This window comes from Anoplophora glabripennis, unplaced genomic scaffold, assembly GCF_000390285.2.
Source record: "Anoplophora glabripennis isolate ALB-LARVAE unplaced genomic scaffold, Agla_2.0 scaffold77, whole genome shotgun sequence".
Classification (NCBI taxonomy): domain Eukaryota; kingdom Metazoa; phylum Arthropoda; class Insecta; order Coleoptera; family Cerambycidae; genus Anoplophora; species Anoplophora glabripennis.
Genome location: NW_019416717.1, coordinates 417,773 through 434,350, shown reverse-complemented (window position 1 = coordinate 434,350; position 16,578 = coordinate 417,773). Strand labels below are relative to the sequence as shown.

General features: G+C 33.2%; 1 protein-coding gene across 2 annotated transcripts in view; it reads right to left on the bottom strand.

Annotated features, from left to right (window-relative positions):
• Positions 1-16,578, bottom strand: part of LOC108911518 (ephrin-B2) — a 382,567-nt gene that overhangs the window by 134,471 nt on the left and 231,518 nt on the right. For both annotated transcript variants that reach the window (XM_018716482.1, XM_018716483.2), the window contains exon 2: positions 11,728-11,790. The gene's annotated coding sequence lies outside the window, so the exon portion shown is untranslated. The remainder of the gene's footprint in view (positions 1-11,727; positions 11,791-16,578) is intronic.

The following is a 16,578-nucleotide window of genomic DNA, read 5'->3' as shown; positions in this document are numbered from 1 at the left end:
CGATGGAATTTTTTATAAGCTGATATGCTAAAAAATATGTTGCAACAGTTATTTTTTTAATTCTACATTCCATCACGTAAGTTGCTTGTAAATAAAGGCGCCAGTTTCGATACCAATATAATATTGTAGTCAATATCATCCAGGATTATTACGCTTGAAAAATGTCAAGGCTGATTTACCTACCACACGCCTACAAATATTTTCAAACAATGGTAAGTGTAGATGTGTAATCACCTATTTTGTAAGTGGAAACGGAAAAGTATACACTGAGGGAAAACTTTGGCTTGAAACTGGTAACAAGCTTGTTCTATATTATACAGGGTGTCCGTTGAAGAGGCATTGGCCTCTGAAGATGAGTGTCAAATTGCGAAAAACAATAATATTTCAACAATGCCTTAATACAGAGCAATCAAATTTGGTACATGATTTGCCGTTATTGTTATCTTTAATTGGTAAAAATATGAATTTGTTGGAAGTCCAATAAGGGCCGGACTAGGGCTAGGGCGCCCTTAAAATGATATCGACTTTTTTTATTAGTATATCAATTTATTAAATAGTTTTATAGTTTCAGTATTACATAAAATTTAATTAATTTTTTTTACTCTTACAAATGTTTCGAAAAAATAACGTTTTTTTTTCAATAAGTATCTCTATTTTCAAGGTCGGTATCAAATATAACATGAAAGACGTGGTGTATAAGCAGGAGTTCTGGCCTAGTGGTGTGTCTTACGCTAGATATAAATTTAAAATCTAAAAACACAGCATTTTTTAGAAAAGGGAAAGTTGATGCCATCGGGGTTAATACAGCAACCGATGGTGTCAACTTAGATACACAAATTCAGCTACTACATCTGAATATTCAATGCATAATGCATAAAATTGATGAATTGGATGCGTTTTTAGTTGATACGACTATTAATGTTTTATGCATAAATGAACATTGGCTTATTGAGCATGAAGTTGATGTTATAAAGCCGCAACATTATAGAACTGTCTCCAGTTTTTGTAGAACTGAAACTGTGCATGGTGGTGTAAGTATTTATGTAAATAATGCTGTAAAATCTCCAATCATTTTATCTGGTATCGAGGAGCTTTCAGTTGAAATACACTGTGAATTCTGCGGTAGTGAATGCGATGGATTACAAATAATTACAGTATATAGATCTCCAAAGGGTAATTTTGATATTTTTTTGGATCGTCTAAATTTAGTTCTAAATAAACTCAATAAGAACAAAAAAATTGTGTTTACAGGCGATTTTAATGTTAATTTCAATAATTGTGATAACAATGACACTATTGTTGTTGAACCTTTGCTACTCGTATGGCCTGTCAAAAACTATTACGGCTTGCACAAGAGGTAATTCATGCCTCGACAATATTTTCACAAATTTAGATTGTAATGGATTTGCTGCTCAGACCTGTAATGTGAGTTTATCATCAGATCATGCCGGCATATTGATTGCGATTCAACAATGTAAAAGGAAAAGCAGTTCTAGAGTTGCCTATAGGCCAATGACAGCTTGCGGGTTTTTTCATCTTTATCAAATTGTAGAAAGCCAGGACTGGACTTTTTTAAAAAATGATATCATTGATTTAAATAAGAAATTTGAATTGTTCATGGATATATTAACCTCAGCTGTGGAACATTACTAATGGTACTTTATATGACCTCACTAAGGCTTTTGACTGTGTGAACCACAACATTTTAATTCAAAAACTTTCGCGCTATGCCTTTGATCCAAATAGTATCTCCCTTATTAAATCATACCTCAGTGACAGATCTCAATTTGTCTCTTTTAATGGAAGTAAATCTTCGTGCTTAACCATGAATCACGGAGCCCCACAAGGATCTGTCCTTGGGCCTGTACTGTTTCTCATTTATATAAACGATCTACCAAATAGTGATAGCATTTCCAAGTTTATCCTTTTTGCGGATGATACCACGATCCTAAAGGGTGCAGGTGAAGCCAGTGTCTTTCGTAATAATGTTCAAACAACACATGATAACGTTAAGCAGTGTTTTTTGGCAAATAAAATGTATCTCAATCAAAACAAAACTCAATATATTTTGTTTACTTTGCGTTATGTGCATGTATAGTTGGCAAAGGTGTTATACCAAATGGTCTAATTAGTTTTATACTTTGTATTTAACTTACCTAGTATTATACCAAATTGTATTAAAACGTTAAATACCAAAAAGTTTTATACTACGTAAGTACAAAATTTTATACCAGCTAAACGAGTCCGGACAGGAACAGCGTATACATTAGGCTTCTTTTGGTTCTATCTGCGAACAGTCCTAGAACAGTTTAGAATAGTTACTCAACTGTAACTGTATTGTTGGTATGTCTTGACTTAGATGTTACTCTTAATGGAAAAGTCAACTAATTTGAACCGTCCCAGAACCTTTCTCTGTCAGAACCAAAACACCTATTATAAATAAGATAGTCGATCGTAAGAGATTCGTCTGTAGGGTAGCACCTGAAAGCGATCTGCGAATTGAAGGGACAGAGCGGTGATATTGTGAGCTCTTGGTGGTGTCTCGTATCGACAGAAAATATTTATCTTGTCTCTCCCTCTTTTCCTTATTTGTTTGCTCGAATAAACTTTGTTTTTACAAATTTAAGATTTTTTAAGAATCATTGTTCATGTTTTTGGTTTCTTTTATTGAATAAACATTTAGTTTCGTTATTACAAATTTATAGCAAAAAGTCCCTACCAATTTTTACTACTAGGTACTAGGTATATAATACTTTTGGTATAATAAGGTATAAAACTTGGTATAAAACTAGTGAAAGTTAAATACCAAATTTTGCCAACCCTATGTGCATGATGAGTTCACCAATTGCGCCTCACAAGTGAAATTTCTCGGAGTGAACATTGATTGCCAAATGAAGCAACATATTGATGAGCTATCTAAAAAACTATCTAAAAAGATGTTCCTGATCAGAAGCCTTGTTAATTCTGTTTCGATAAAAACATTGCTGTCAGCCTGTTATGGTTTCTTCACTCACATATGTGCTATGCTATTTTGAACTGGAGTCATTCTTGCCAAACAAATTTTTAAATTACAACGCAAATGTATTCGCATTATTGCTGGGTTACCCTATAGAACGGACTGTAAACAACAATTTAAGAAATATGGCATACTTACACTTCCAAGTGTCTATATCTTAGAATATCTCTTGTACATTAAGGAAAATCTCCATATGTTTCGTCAACGTTTCATAAACCATGATTATCCTACTAGAAACAGGTATAATATAAACCCTGTTCCTCTTAGACTAAGTAGAACTAGAGTCGGTTCTAATTACTATTGCGTGCGCTTTTTTAATATGCTACCTGAAGCAATTAGGTCCTTGTGTAATGCTCATTATAAAATGAGAATAAGGAACTTTCTTAAAATGAAGGCTTTTTACTCATTTGATAATTATTTTAATGATGATTTTGTTGCTCTTGTCAGTCCCCTAGGAATACCATGTAATGGGTGTGATGTGTGATATATTTCTTTGTAGTACTTTTTTTTAATGATTTATTCACATATCTGTGCTTTAGTTTTAACCTATTTTTAATTACTGATACTTTTGGTGTCATATTTCTTTTGTGACTTGTGTAAACATTTATCTTATGTTCTGACATCAATAAATTATTATTATTATTATTATTTTCTGACCAATAAAAGCGTGTCAGCAAGTGGAAGAATGTTAGAACTGTTCAGCAGTAACGTGACTAAAATTAGATGAAACATGACAATACCGACTGCGCTTTTATTAAGAAATGACAAGGAAATCTGCACTGCATACTTTTAGGATAGCTCTACAATTCGTGACTAGACTTAAGAAGGCAAGAAATATTCGGGTCATCCGGTAAGAGCCAACGGTTAGGTTAACTGGCATTTTTACTTCGTAACATCGTCGACGAGACGTCAGAGACTAAGATTTTTATTTATTAAACAATCGCACAATCCACGGGATCAAATATTTAATAATCCGAACTTTCATGGGCGTAATTCATATCGAGTTGGCGCTGAGGAACGTTCTCAGTGCAGGCGCCCGTGCACCACTTCATAATTTAAAATGTATGGAACAAAATCAACAAAGCATACCTCCTTAAAATGATTTAGAATTTATACAAACGTTTGTTTTTCTACTTGCCGTGCTCACATAAATCGCGATGAATTATATCTGGAGAACATTTAGTTATGTTTGGATAAACCCTTATTTCCGCCAGATCCTCAGTAGACGTACAGAAATACGAGTCCTTTCAACGTAATAGAGAGACGTTTAGAGCGCTCGGCTTCGTCGGTACAATCAATTGCGAATAATGCATGAGGTCTATTCGAGTTCCTTTTTTTTTCAAAACGACAAAGCAGAAATTATTTTTAAAATAAATAAATTACTAAAAGCGGAGTTTGTCATTAAAACATATTTTATTTTTGTATTACTTATTTTTTTTTTAATTTAAATTTCTTTAAATTTTATCCATTTTTTTTAAATTCGCACCAAGAAGTCGCCCGTAGAGCCCGAAGAAGCTCCAAAGGCACTCAGAATACATGTCCGATGACATCGAGCCATCCAAACAGTATCAACCGGGAATCAAAATTTTCATCCTTTTTGAATTCCGCCCTAGACTCAGCCAAAGGGTTTATGAAGCCTGATGCTGTTGATAGGGAGACCGCTGACACAAAATATCCAGGAAATTTGCAAAAACCGCTCAGCGACTACAAAACAACACACCATTCAAAAAAGTGAAGTAGTTGTAACCAAACAAAGACACTTCCCACGACAGATCAAATCTAGGATCGCTCCAGGAAAAGCAGAAATCGCTCAGTACCAAGTGGGCTCAAAATTTGAAAACCCACTGAGACAACAGGTGCGACTGAACGTCGACCCTGGTAATCCACAGATAACTAACCAGGATAGGTGCTTGATAAGTACTCTTAGCTTTAATTATTATGGCATTACAGACTACTACAATTGTTGAAAGCTTAGACTAAGACCTAGGTGGCCGATAACAGTGCAAGGATATAAAAAAGTGATAAGCAGAAAATGCTAAGAAACAAAACCAGTGCAAAGCGGATCAATCGAAAGTTTCAGTAAATGTTACAGACAACCACAACCGAGCGAGTTACGATAAAATATTTAACAGGTATTTGGTAATGTTTTGAATTTTTACCGTTTCAGGCAAAAAGAGTTATAAAAGATTAAATTCAGTGTGTCGTAGATTTACGATTATGTAACTAGATGTAATATAATGAAAAAATTTGTTAATTCTGAATCTATCAGTAAAAACCACAATAATTTTATTGATTTGTATATAGATAAATGATTAAAAGTCAGGTGATCAGTAATTTTATTTGGAAACGTTGGTAAGTAATTAAATTTTAATAATATTAAAATTATTAAAACATCAAGAGTATATTTATGTAACATGGTATACATATTTCAGAGACGGACCCCAACACTTTTATATTTTCTTGTATAAGTTATTTGATGAATTCTACACCCTTCGAATAAATGAAATAAACAAGAGTTTACCAATTGGCTTTAATTCATTAACCTCCCGTAATTCGTAATAAGCCCCTTAATAAGATCGAGTTCATCGAAATAATTTACATAAATCACCGTTTTGGAGTTTCGGATTCGACGAAGGGAAGCGTAAAACGTAAAGCGAACAATTATTTGTCAAAACGGGAACACAAAACATCAAAGGCCGAGTAATTTCACTTTTCGATTTCGGCATAATTACGGCGAAAACTACCCCCGATAAAAATCCGCAGCGCCGTTAACACCTGCCGGGAACCCAACTCGAACAGAAAAATTTCCTCACAGCTCTCGAGGATAACTGCTTGTGGGGTAGTTAGTATAGGGTAGTCGGGATTTTTTTCCAAGTGCAGTGCATACAAACAAACAAAAATGGGGTATTTCTTTGGAAGGAACATAGAAATCACGTGATCTAGGGAAGAAAAATTATAAAAAATGCTTTCGAATTAGCCATAAATTTCAGTTTAATATGCTGCTAATATGTTATTTTGCAATAATCATCTTATAGATATGTAACAAAAGGCGTTACAAATGTCTACAAGCATGGTACTACCTATACGTAGACAAATTTAATTAATTAAGACTAGTAGGATATTAAAGGCATCACGGGTGTTAGAGGATAATAACGTTGGAGGTTTTTTTCTTTGAGTGAGGTGTATACGTTAAAGCATAAAAAATGGAATACTTTTTGAGGTGGACGATAAAGTGAATCTACGGAAAAGAGTTTACATTTTAACTGCACTTTCGATTATTGGGAATATAAATGATTTAAATACAACAAAATTTTCCTATACTTTTCATTGTTAAAATATAAATTTTAAATTATAAAGTAAAAAAAAACAAGAATGTTTTTACTGCACTTTTGAATGTTAAAAATGTAGATAAACATTTTTGCTGCACTTCTGAATATAGAAAAAACTGTACTATATTTTTGATTAATAAAAGTATACGACAGGTATGAATTAAACAGAAACAACTTCTTAATTTTTTAAATATCTTTTAAAGTAACACCTTTTGCTAATTTTTTTAACACTACAAATCTTTTCTAGCGTTTTACAGGACTTTCGACTGTTAAAAATATAAATATCTATACAGGGTGTCCCACCTGGAACTGCATCGATCGATAGTTTACTGCTACGAAAATTTTGAAAATTTGGCAACATGGCAATGCCCCTGGGGCGAACACAACTAAAATATTTAGAACTCTCCAGCTTTTCCGGTTATAACGGAAGTCGACACCAACTTCGTTATTATAAATGGGACACCCTATATATTATTGCATTTTCGTATTCTACGTTAAATTTGAGGATCACTTTATTAAATATTTCCTATACCTAGGAGTTATAGATATTGAGATATTAATTTTTAAAGAAAAAATTTGACAGATGTTTGCGGAGATGTTAGTAACTCTTTTCAGGAACGTGATATCAAGTGGATTGTTGGTACCTGTAAAGGGCATAGGTAACACTACATTATGGTATACCAACAAATTAAAACATTTAATACTAGGTGTTTCAATTTTGCTGTTACATTTTGATAATTTCAAACAGCTATAACTTTGTTAACTTAAATGGAATACCCTATATTTTTTTACTCTGTAGTATGCAGAATGAAATCTCCTTTCAAGCCATATAATCATTGTTAGGGTTGTCGTTACTACTTTTAGAGATATTCGCAATTTTCTATATTTTGGACAGTTTTTCTCGTATCAGACCTGTTGTCAAATTGGCCATGACCAGAAACACTCCAAAAACAATTGAAATAACATGACATTTGTCAAGTTAGTTGTCAAATTATTCTGAATAGTTTTTGCCGAAAATTTAAATAAAAATGGCTGGGGATCGTTTAAATTATACTAATGAGGATTATTTTAATTTGTTTATTATTTATGGAAAATGCGACAAAGTAATTTCAAGAATATGTAGAGAATCTGCTGTTTTTTTTTCCTAAATAATAAACAAATTAAAATTTAAACGATCACCAGCCATTTTTATTTAAATTTTCAGCAAAAACTAGTATAGACGTAACAATAATTTGACAACTAACTTGTCAAATGTCAAGTTATTTTAATTGTTTTGGAATGTTTCTGGCCAATTTGACAACAGGTCTGATACGAGAAAAATGTCCAAATAATAGAAAATTGCAAATATGTATCTCTAAAAATTGTAAGACAACCCTAACAATACTTATATGGTTTAAAAGGAAATTTCATTCTGCATACGAAAGAGTAAAAAATACAGGGTATTCCATTTAAGTTAACAAAGTTATAGCTGTTTGAGTTATCAAAATGTAACAGCAAACATGAAACACCTAGTATTAAATGTTTTAATTTGATGACATACCATAATTTAGCGTTACTTATGCCCTTCACAGGCACCAAAAATCCGCCTGACATCACGCTTCTGAAAAAAAAGTTACTAGCATCTCCGCGGACCCTTGCATAAGACAAATTTTTTCTTTAAAAATTAATATCTCAAAATCTATAACTCCTAGATATAGGGAATATTTAATAAAGTGACCTTCAAAGTTCACGTAGAATTCGAAAATCCAATAATATATAGGGTGTCCCATTTAAAATAACGAAGTTGTAGTCGACTTCCGTTATAACCGGAAGCGCTGGAGAGTTCTATATATTTTAGTTGTGTTCGCCCCAGGGGCATTGCCATGTTGCCAAATTTTCAATTTTTTCAGAGCAGTACTTTCCTAGATATCGATCGAAACAGTTCCTGGTGAGACACCCTGTATAATATAAAGAAATCTAAAAAATGTTGACTAAATTTTTGAATAATGAAAAAATAAACAAATATAAAATATTGATCAAAGAAGTGCAATTGCTTATAACATAAAATATAACATCAAAGCAGAGTAATTTCCCTTTTCGATTCCGACATGATTGCGGCGAAAACTACCCCCCAATAAAAATCCGCAGCACCGATAACACCTGTCGGGAGCCGTGCTCGAACGGAGTAATTCCTTCACGGCGCTCGCCGATAACTGTTGGTCGTTGGCCGGGGCTTTTTCTCGAAGTGCAGCGCATACGTTAACGTATGTTAACAACGGACAAAAATGGGGAATGCTGGGAGATAAGTATCTCTTCGGACGGAAGATAAAAATCAAGTGATCTACGGAAGAGAGGTTACTGACCGTTACACAATCGAACGAAAGTCCCGATTAGCATAGATTAAAATTAGTAATGTACATGCGGTAACGGTAGTAGGATGATTTTGAGGATACGCAACAGTGCCCTCATGCTGAATATACACTGAATGCACAATCGAGTATGACTAGTTGACAATTATCAAATGATTTGTAGACGAATTTCTCTAGGGACCTGTTTGGGGAAATACTATTCGTGGGGTGACAAAAAAAAATAAAAGAATATATTAAAAGAAGATTAAAGATAGTCGGTGAATATATTGTTATTGAAATTTCTGTAAAATTAATCCTTCTTGACTATCAATAGCAAGTGCAGGTGCTGATTCTACTTAAATTTTGAGTTGATTGCGAACACTATGAACTTATTGAAGTGATAATTCCGTTTAATAAAAACCTGTGGAGTATCTAAAAATAAAATTTTCAGTTTGATGTCACGCCATCCGACAAAATACTAAGCTAGGGATACTTCGTTTGTGGATAACTTGCAATAATTAAGACCGGTCTAATTTTTATCAAAATATTCTACGTCGTTCAAGTTAAAACCTACAACGTAATTCTCTAGATACCCTTTTGGAGCTCGACGACCAAAAATAAGAGGATTGAAGTAAAAATACATTATATGAAAGTTGCACATCTGAGGCGATATACCCTCTCAAAGGAGGGGATTGATATTCATATTTTAATTTTTTTCTTTAACATGAGGAATGCTAGAGACACGAAACTTGGTATGAGCATCCTACTAATAAAGAGACAACTTTTCAATATTTGTTCGATCATCGTATTTTATAAAGGAGTGAAACAGGCAACCCCATTGCAATATTTTATTAGAAATTTTTTTTATAAAGTAAATTATTTATTTAAAAATACTTATTGGGAAGACTTTTTTACCTCTTGTAATTTTTCGATAAAACCTAGTTTTCTAGTAAAAAAATTAGATGTGTCATCGTTCATTAAAGGGATAATTGCGAAAATTTGTAAAAATAAAGTAGGCGGATGTCATAACAAATAAATTCAGCCCAATCGTGAGGCTGCCAGAAGAAGGCGTAATGTCCGAACTGTTGAAACTGAGGCTAAACTGGAACATCTCGAATAAGACTATGGTATAAGCACAAGGCAGGTGTCCAGGCAACTGCAAGTTTCTCACAGTCTTGTATGGAATGTAGTTCAAGAAAATCTTTTATACCCTTTTCGTCATCAACCCGTACAAGAATTGAATGACCCTGATTTACCTAACCGCGTGGATTTTTATCAATGGTATATTAATATTTCCAGGCATGACATTTCCTAATGAATATACTTTTCACCGACGAAGCAAATTTTCCTAGAGTAGGAGCAGTAAACCTTCATAATGTTCATTCGTGTTCATGGTCGGAAGAAAATACTCATGAAATATTTGTTTCAAGATGTCAACATAATTCCAGTTTAAATGTTTGGATGGGAATTGTAGGAAATACTCTAGTAGGTCCTTATATTCTTCCACACAGGCTTGAAGCGGCCGAGTATCTTAGATTTTTGAACGAAAATCTTCCAACATTACTTGAGGATGTACCCCTCGCTACACGTTAGGTAATGGCATATATGCACGATGGGTCACCTGCACACAGTACACTTGCCGTTAGAGAATGGTTAAATTTAAATTACCCGAATCGCTGGATTGGTCGTGGTCGTGATGCCTCTGTTTGTTGGCCTGAATGTTCACCTGACCTAACGTCTATGGATTTCTTTTTGTGGGGACACATAAAAAGTATTGTTTATGCCACTCCTGTTGCCTCCTTAGAAGAACTACGCTTAAGAATATTTCAGGCAGCAGATGACCTTCGCAATAACCAAGAACTGTTTGTACGAGTGCGTTATAACTTCAACAGACGTATTAGGTTATGCTTGCAGCAAAATGGAAATTATTTAGAGAATATTTTTTAAATTTAATTTTGCATTTCTTGTTTTTCGTTTGTATTGTATTTATTTCAGATATATAACTTTACCTAATACATGTCCCATAGTCATAAGTTATCAAACATTTTTCATTAATTAATAGCAAATTATTTTTAATGTTATTATTAAATTACCACCTTATTGACAGAAAGTGTCAATTTATTAATATGATAAATTTGTTATGACATCCGCCTACTTTATTTTTACAAATGTTCTCAATTACCCCTTTAGTGAACGATGACGCATCTATTTTTTTTACTAGAAAACTATAGGTTTTATCGAAAAATTACGAGAGGTAAGAAAGTTGCGCAATAAATCAGTCTTCCCAATAAATATTTTTAAATAAATAATTTGCATCATATAAACATTTTTTAATAAAATATTGCAAAGGGGTTGTCGTGTTTCGTGTTTCTAGCATTCCTCATGTTAAAGAAAAAAATTAAAATGTGAATTTCAATCCCCTCCTTTAAGAGGGTATATCGAGTCAGGGGTGCAACTTTCATATAAGGTATTTTTACTTCAACCCTCTTATTTTTGACTCTACATTCATTGGTACCATTTTGGTACCTACTACATTTAAAAACACCCTGTATAGGAACTCCTCTACAGTGTAGGAAAGTACCGATGGTCTATCAGAAGTTACGTGAGAGCGATAAAGTAAGCCATAGAAATCCATGTGATAGACAAGGATGGCTATAATGAAGGCGTCTAATAGTCAACGCACATTTCGCCCTTCCACAAATAAGATCCACTTCTTATTTGCTCTTTATCGCTCTCACGTAACTTCTGATAGACCATCGGTACTTTCCTACACTGTATACGCTCCTGAGCGATTAGGAAGACACTTACCGGACACGCCGCATACAACGGCTCCGGTAATACGGAACCCCACCGGAAATATTACAGCCCATCAGGCTGACATACGCCTTTTTCCAGGGCTGGAAATCGCGTCTGTGTATATTTAAGGGCATTTCCTATTAAAAATTAACGCGCTTCGACTTTTCATTTGGAAATCCACTGTCTGGCCGAGTGCATATTTCATGGGACGGAATTAACTTCACGTGTGTGTGTGGAATAATTCAGCAGTCACACTTACCAGTAAACCTCCGTCATGGAAAGGGGCCGATCCCGGGGAATCAATGATGAGCTTCTAGTAGGCCTGCAATGAAAATTTCAGTTATTAGTCGGCCAATTAGTGGTCGCCGCCGATCGATGGAAATTTGCTAGTTGAGATTTCGGAGAAATCGACGGCTAAATAAATTATGTTCAGGGACATTTATAATTAAAGCGGAGGTAATGGACTTTTTTGGGCGCAGCCCACCTCGATTTCCCGACGACGAAGGGGTATGGTATATAAAAGTTGCTTAAAAAAATTATGCAAGTAACAATTAATAATAATTTAGCGCAAGTTTGGTTTCATTATCTTTTCACATACTCTTTATCTGAGAATAATTATATCAACATTGACATATTGATTATTAAAGGAGTAAATTTTGAGATATTTGGAAAAAACAAGGGCGTATACTAAATTTTGGTAAAAAAAAAATTGGTGACATCTCCAGGTTTTCACATAAGCTCTATATCAGTTCCCATTTTTCAATCATCACCATTTTCCAAATTCTTTATCCATATCTTCCATGTAAATATCTCATAAAGTATGAAAATTTAAAAAACTATTCAGTGATTATCATAAACTTTGCACCAAATAGGAAATATTTTCATAATAATGTTTGCATGGAAAAACCCTTCTGTGCTAATTTTTACTTATATGAATAGATACTAAATAAGGACAATCTAGATATTACAGATTTTTGATTAAGGAGAAAATTTGAATATTTTAATTATCTAAAACAAAAAAACATACGTTTTACTAAAGTATGCAATTTTTAGGCTTAATAATGATGCAATAAAAAATCAGCAAATATTATTTGATATTTCTAGATCTATAAAATTCCCTGATAGCTCCACGCATTCTAGACTGTTATAGACTCTGAAAAACATATGGCAAAATATGCATCACTAAATCTGATACCATAAGGTATCACATGACTAAAAATAAAAACGAAAAATTACTTAACTAAAAGGCTATCTGTGGTGCCGCATGAATCAATTCTTCTTTCGAAGTGTCCCATTAATGTAAATGTCTTAAAACTTAAATTTATAAATATTTTCAATTTTATGGTAGAAAATAAAAAAGTAAAATTTTAGTTTTTCTCGGATGTTTCGAAATATGCATACATATTTTAAGTATCTTGGAAGCATCGTACTCATTTAACTTTGTTGTTAATAAAAATCAAATAAAATTTTAATGTTTTGAAAGAAGAACTTGTAAACATTGAGTACAAAGCACAAAATTTACACCCGCAATAAACAATGACTTAGTAACTAAAATTCCTTGCTTGGCAGAATATCCCAATTTTTTAAACTTCTATATTAAGTCTCTATGTTCCCGATACTAATGTGTCTCCGAGGTTTCACGCATGCGCACTTCTCATTAATAGAGATTATTAACTTTACGCTTCTATATCTCAGAATCTACACAGTAGAATGCTGTCGTATTCGGCTAAAAAGCAAGAACTTACGACATAGTTTTACTGTGTGCTAGATTTTGTCGATTGCATAGAAGATTCTCTGGGCAATAAATAATTGTTTATAGAATAAAATGTTGAAAAATTAAAAAAAATCTAAATGGTTATAAAAGTGTAAAAATAGGTATTTTTAGTATTGATCATTGTTTATTATGACAACAAGTATCTCTAAAAAATTGTGTGCCCTTTCTAAACCTTAATTTAAACCCACGGTACGCGATAAACTTTTTGAAATTTTCTTAATTAACAATTCTGTCAATCGAAAACCACGAGATCGATCCTAGCAAAATTTTTAGGGTAGAGTTGACGTATGTTTCACTGTTTATTCACAAAGTTTCATCAACATTTATAAATATTTACTTATTTTAAAAATTGCTCCAAATATGCATATGATTTTCTACTAATTTTCGTCCATTGTTACTGCAAAATTAAACTTTTTTATTCGCAGTTGTTGTAACTTTATAGAAAATTGTCAAATAAACAAAACATAAAGAATGACTTTTTTTATTTATGGTTTACTTTCAATGTTACAGGGAAGAATATGCCGAAAAACGGGTCACTTTTCGTTCGATTTGTTGTTCCCCTGAATTTAGCAATGGTTCTTTTGAATACACAAACACTCGGATTTTTATTCTACATAATAATATTTGGGATTTTTCTGTACTACAAAATAGACGACTTCAAACACAAATGCCAAAGCCTACTTTTACTGCTCTATCGCCTAGACTATATGTGATGTAAGCCAGAGATAACTTTAGTAGAATAATTTAACGTTACGAGAACTAGGATATTAACATTGTCAATTATGTACTGGCAGAGAGCGACCTGTTAATCTGCAAATAATATGAAAGTAAGACCAGTGTTGCACCCCGCGAAACAAAGTCTTAACAAATGTTCTGGGAAACAACTACTCCGCGAACTAATGCCCTAACCAACAAAGATTTACACCTGCAACAGCTAGTAAACAAGTGTAAGATTATTCGTCGGTAGAATCACTAGATACATTAGTTTCGAAATGATCAATATGCCATAGGTAAACCAACCGCGAAAAATCTAACTATTTAAGGAGGTAGCTACAGCCATGTTGTGAGTATGGGTGAGATATAACAGTGTATTATATCTTAAATAGTCGTTGCTACATAATGTTTAGGCCCTCAATACAGCCAAACCAATAGAAAACCATCTGCTAATTTACAGGTACCACAGTAGTTAAAATAAAATTTTAACCAATAATATTTTGAGGAACCACTACTCTGCGGACTAACGCTCTGACCAGCATTAAGTAAACTCCCAGTGTCTAGTAAAAGCTATGTAGAAGGAGAACCACCCGACATATACCGGATTTACAACTGATTTTACTTTCCTAGTACCTGTAGATTAGCAGGTCGTTCTTTGCCAGTTGCCTAGACTAAAGGTCCAGACACTGAGCAGCAATAACCATTTCAGATGAAAAATTTTTTGAAATATCTCATCCAGCATTTGTAGATCAAAAAAGTAAGTTCAGTTGTCGGTCAGTCGTCTTATCAATGGGTTAGTGACGAGAACTAATAAGTCCTTTTAGTGTGCATTAGTCCCCAGAGTAGTTCCACAATATTATTTGTTAAACATTTTTTAATTTGTATTTACAGCCGCCAGAATTCTAGTTCTAAGGAATACGTACGTATACATATTCAATATTTCAAGCAAATCTCTTGAAAAAAATTATTAAAACAATGAGAAACGATCACGTTCCATGTTTTTTTTCCCACCGATCTTTTCATATACATTTTCAGATTGAAGCTTTGCCTCTCTTACGAATTATAAGATGCGGTAATAGAAACTTTGAAGGGGACGTTTGAAGTTTATTTCTCGCATCCTTCTCGCTTGCGGAACAGTGTGCGGTCGACTATTATTTTTCTCCATTGTACCTCCCATTGTAAATAGAACAGACCAGTGGCAATATAAACTTTCAATATACGTTATTGTTCGATGTACTTAGAGCATCATATCAAATACCATAGTAAGTGTCTAAAATTGTATGTAACATTCTATAATATCGTAACAAAAAGTCTTCAACATTATATTGTGTTAGAATATAGTATATAGTTTGACATATCACCAATAATGTTTATAAATCAAGGTCTTTATGAAAAGTGGAGCTCATTCATAAGACGTATGTTGTTAAAAGCTTCAATGGTACTACCGATTTGCAAAGGAACACAACACCAATTAAGAATACACACAAAGGAATAGGTACGAGAGTACATACAAGTTTTTGTGCGATGTTCTAACTAAAATTCACTAAAAAATTTAAAATTCGGTAAAATTAAAACAATAAGATCAAGATTCATTAAAGCACAACATTCTGTTTCACGGGATGTGATTGGTGGTGAAGGCACTTACAATATTTTTCATACATATATAAAAATAATTTGTTGGACAAATCGGTAAGAGAAAATAAGTCGACAAATGATTTTCAGGAAGCGTTCTTAATTATTAACGACAAGCTAATGGACTTTTTCAAGTAAGATGTACGTCGGTGTCTCCAGATTAAAAACTTCCAACCGCACAGCGAGTAAAAGTTGTTTGAAAGAAGTAAAGCCACAGGCAATATCTTACTTCTCGGGATTATTTAAATATCTCGTTACGTACCAACTCCACGCGGTAAAACTCGGTGCTGAACACTTTAATATTGCGAAAAATATAAATTGCGACTAGGAAACTTTAGTAGTTCTACGTTTATTTACTGATCATGTCCATAAAACGGGTACCAGAGAAGGAATATGGAAAAAATTGAAAGGAATATCCATAGGTTCGATATTAGCATCACTTCTCGTATATGTTATTCAAAGTCAATTAAAATTCCCACAAAAAAAAATCCATCGACGAGCTTTTCATGGTATCTTTAGTTTTTCATAAATATCTGTAAAATTTTCAAAACTTCTTTAGTCTATTAATTTCTCAAAAAAGAAACGATTGTAGGCATTTAGGAAAACTGGAAAGCCTAAATTTTTGTGATTTAAACGTGACAACGGGTTCTTTATGTCTACCAGATCCAGTGTACTAATTAGTAAAGCAATTATATTCGTACTATTTATAAAATTTCATGCAAAAACAAGAGACAAACAACACAGTCATCTAAATAAATTAAAATATTCTACAACCAAATATACACGTATAAAAAAGAGGGTATAATTAGAAAAAAGGTTACATAAACAATTTAAATACGATAAATACGACATATAGCTTCAACTTCTGTTTTCAACGCTATCCAAATATAGTGTGTAAAATTTTGAATTCCAGATGTAACTGAAGTTTGCGACTTTCGTTTAGTCGATCAAATATACAGGGTGTCCCAGAATAACATGTACAATGGAAGA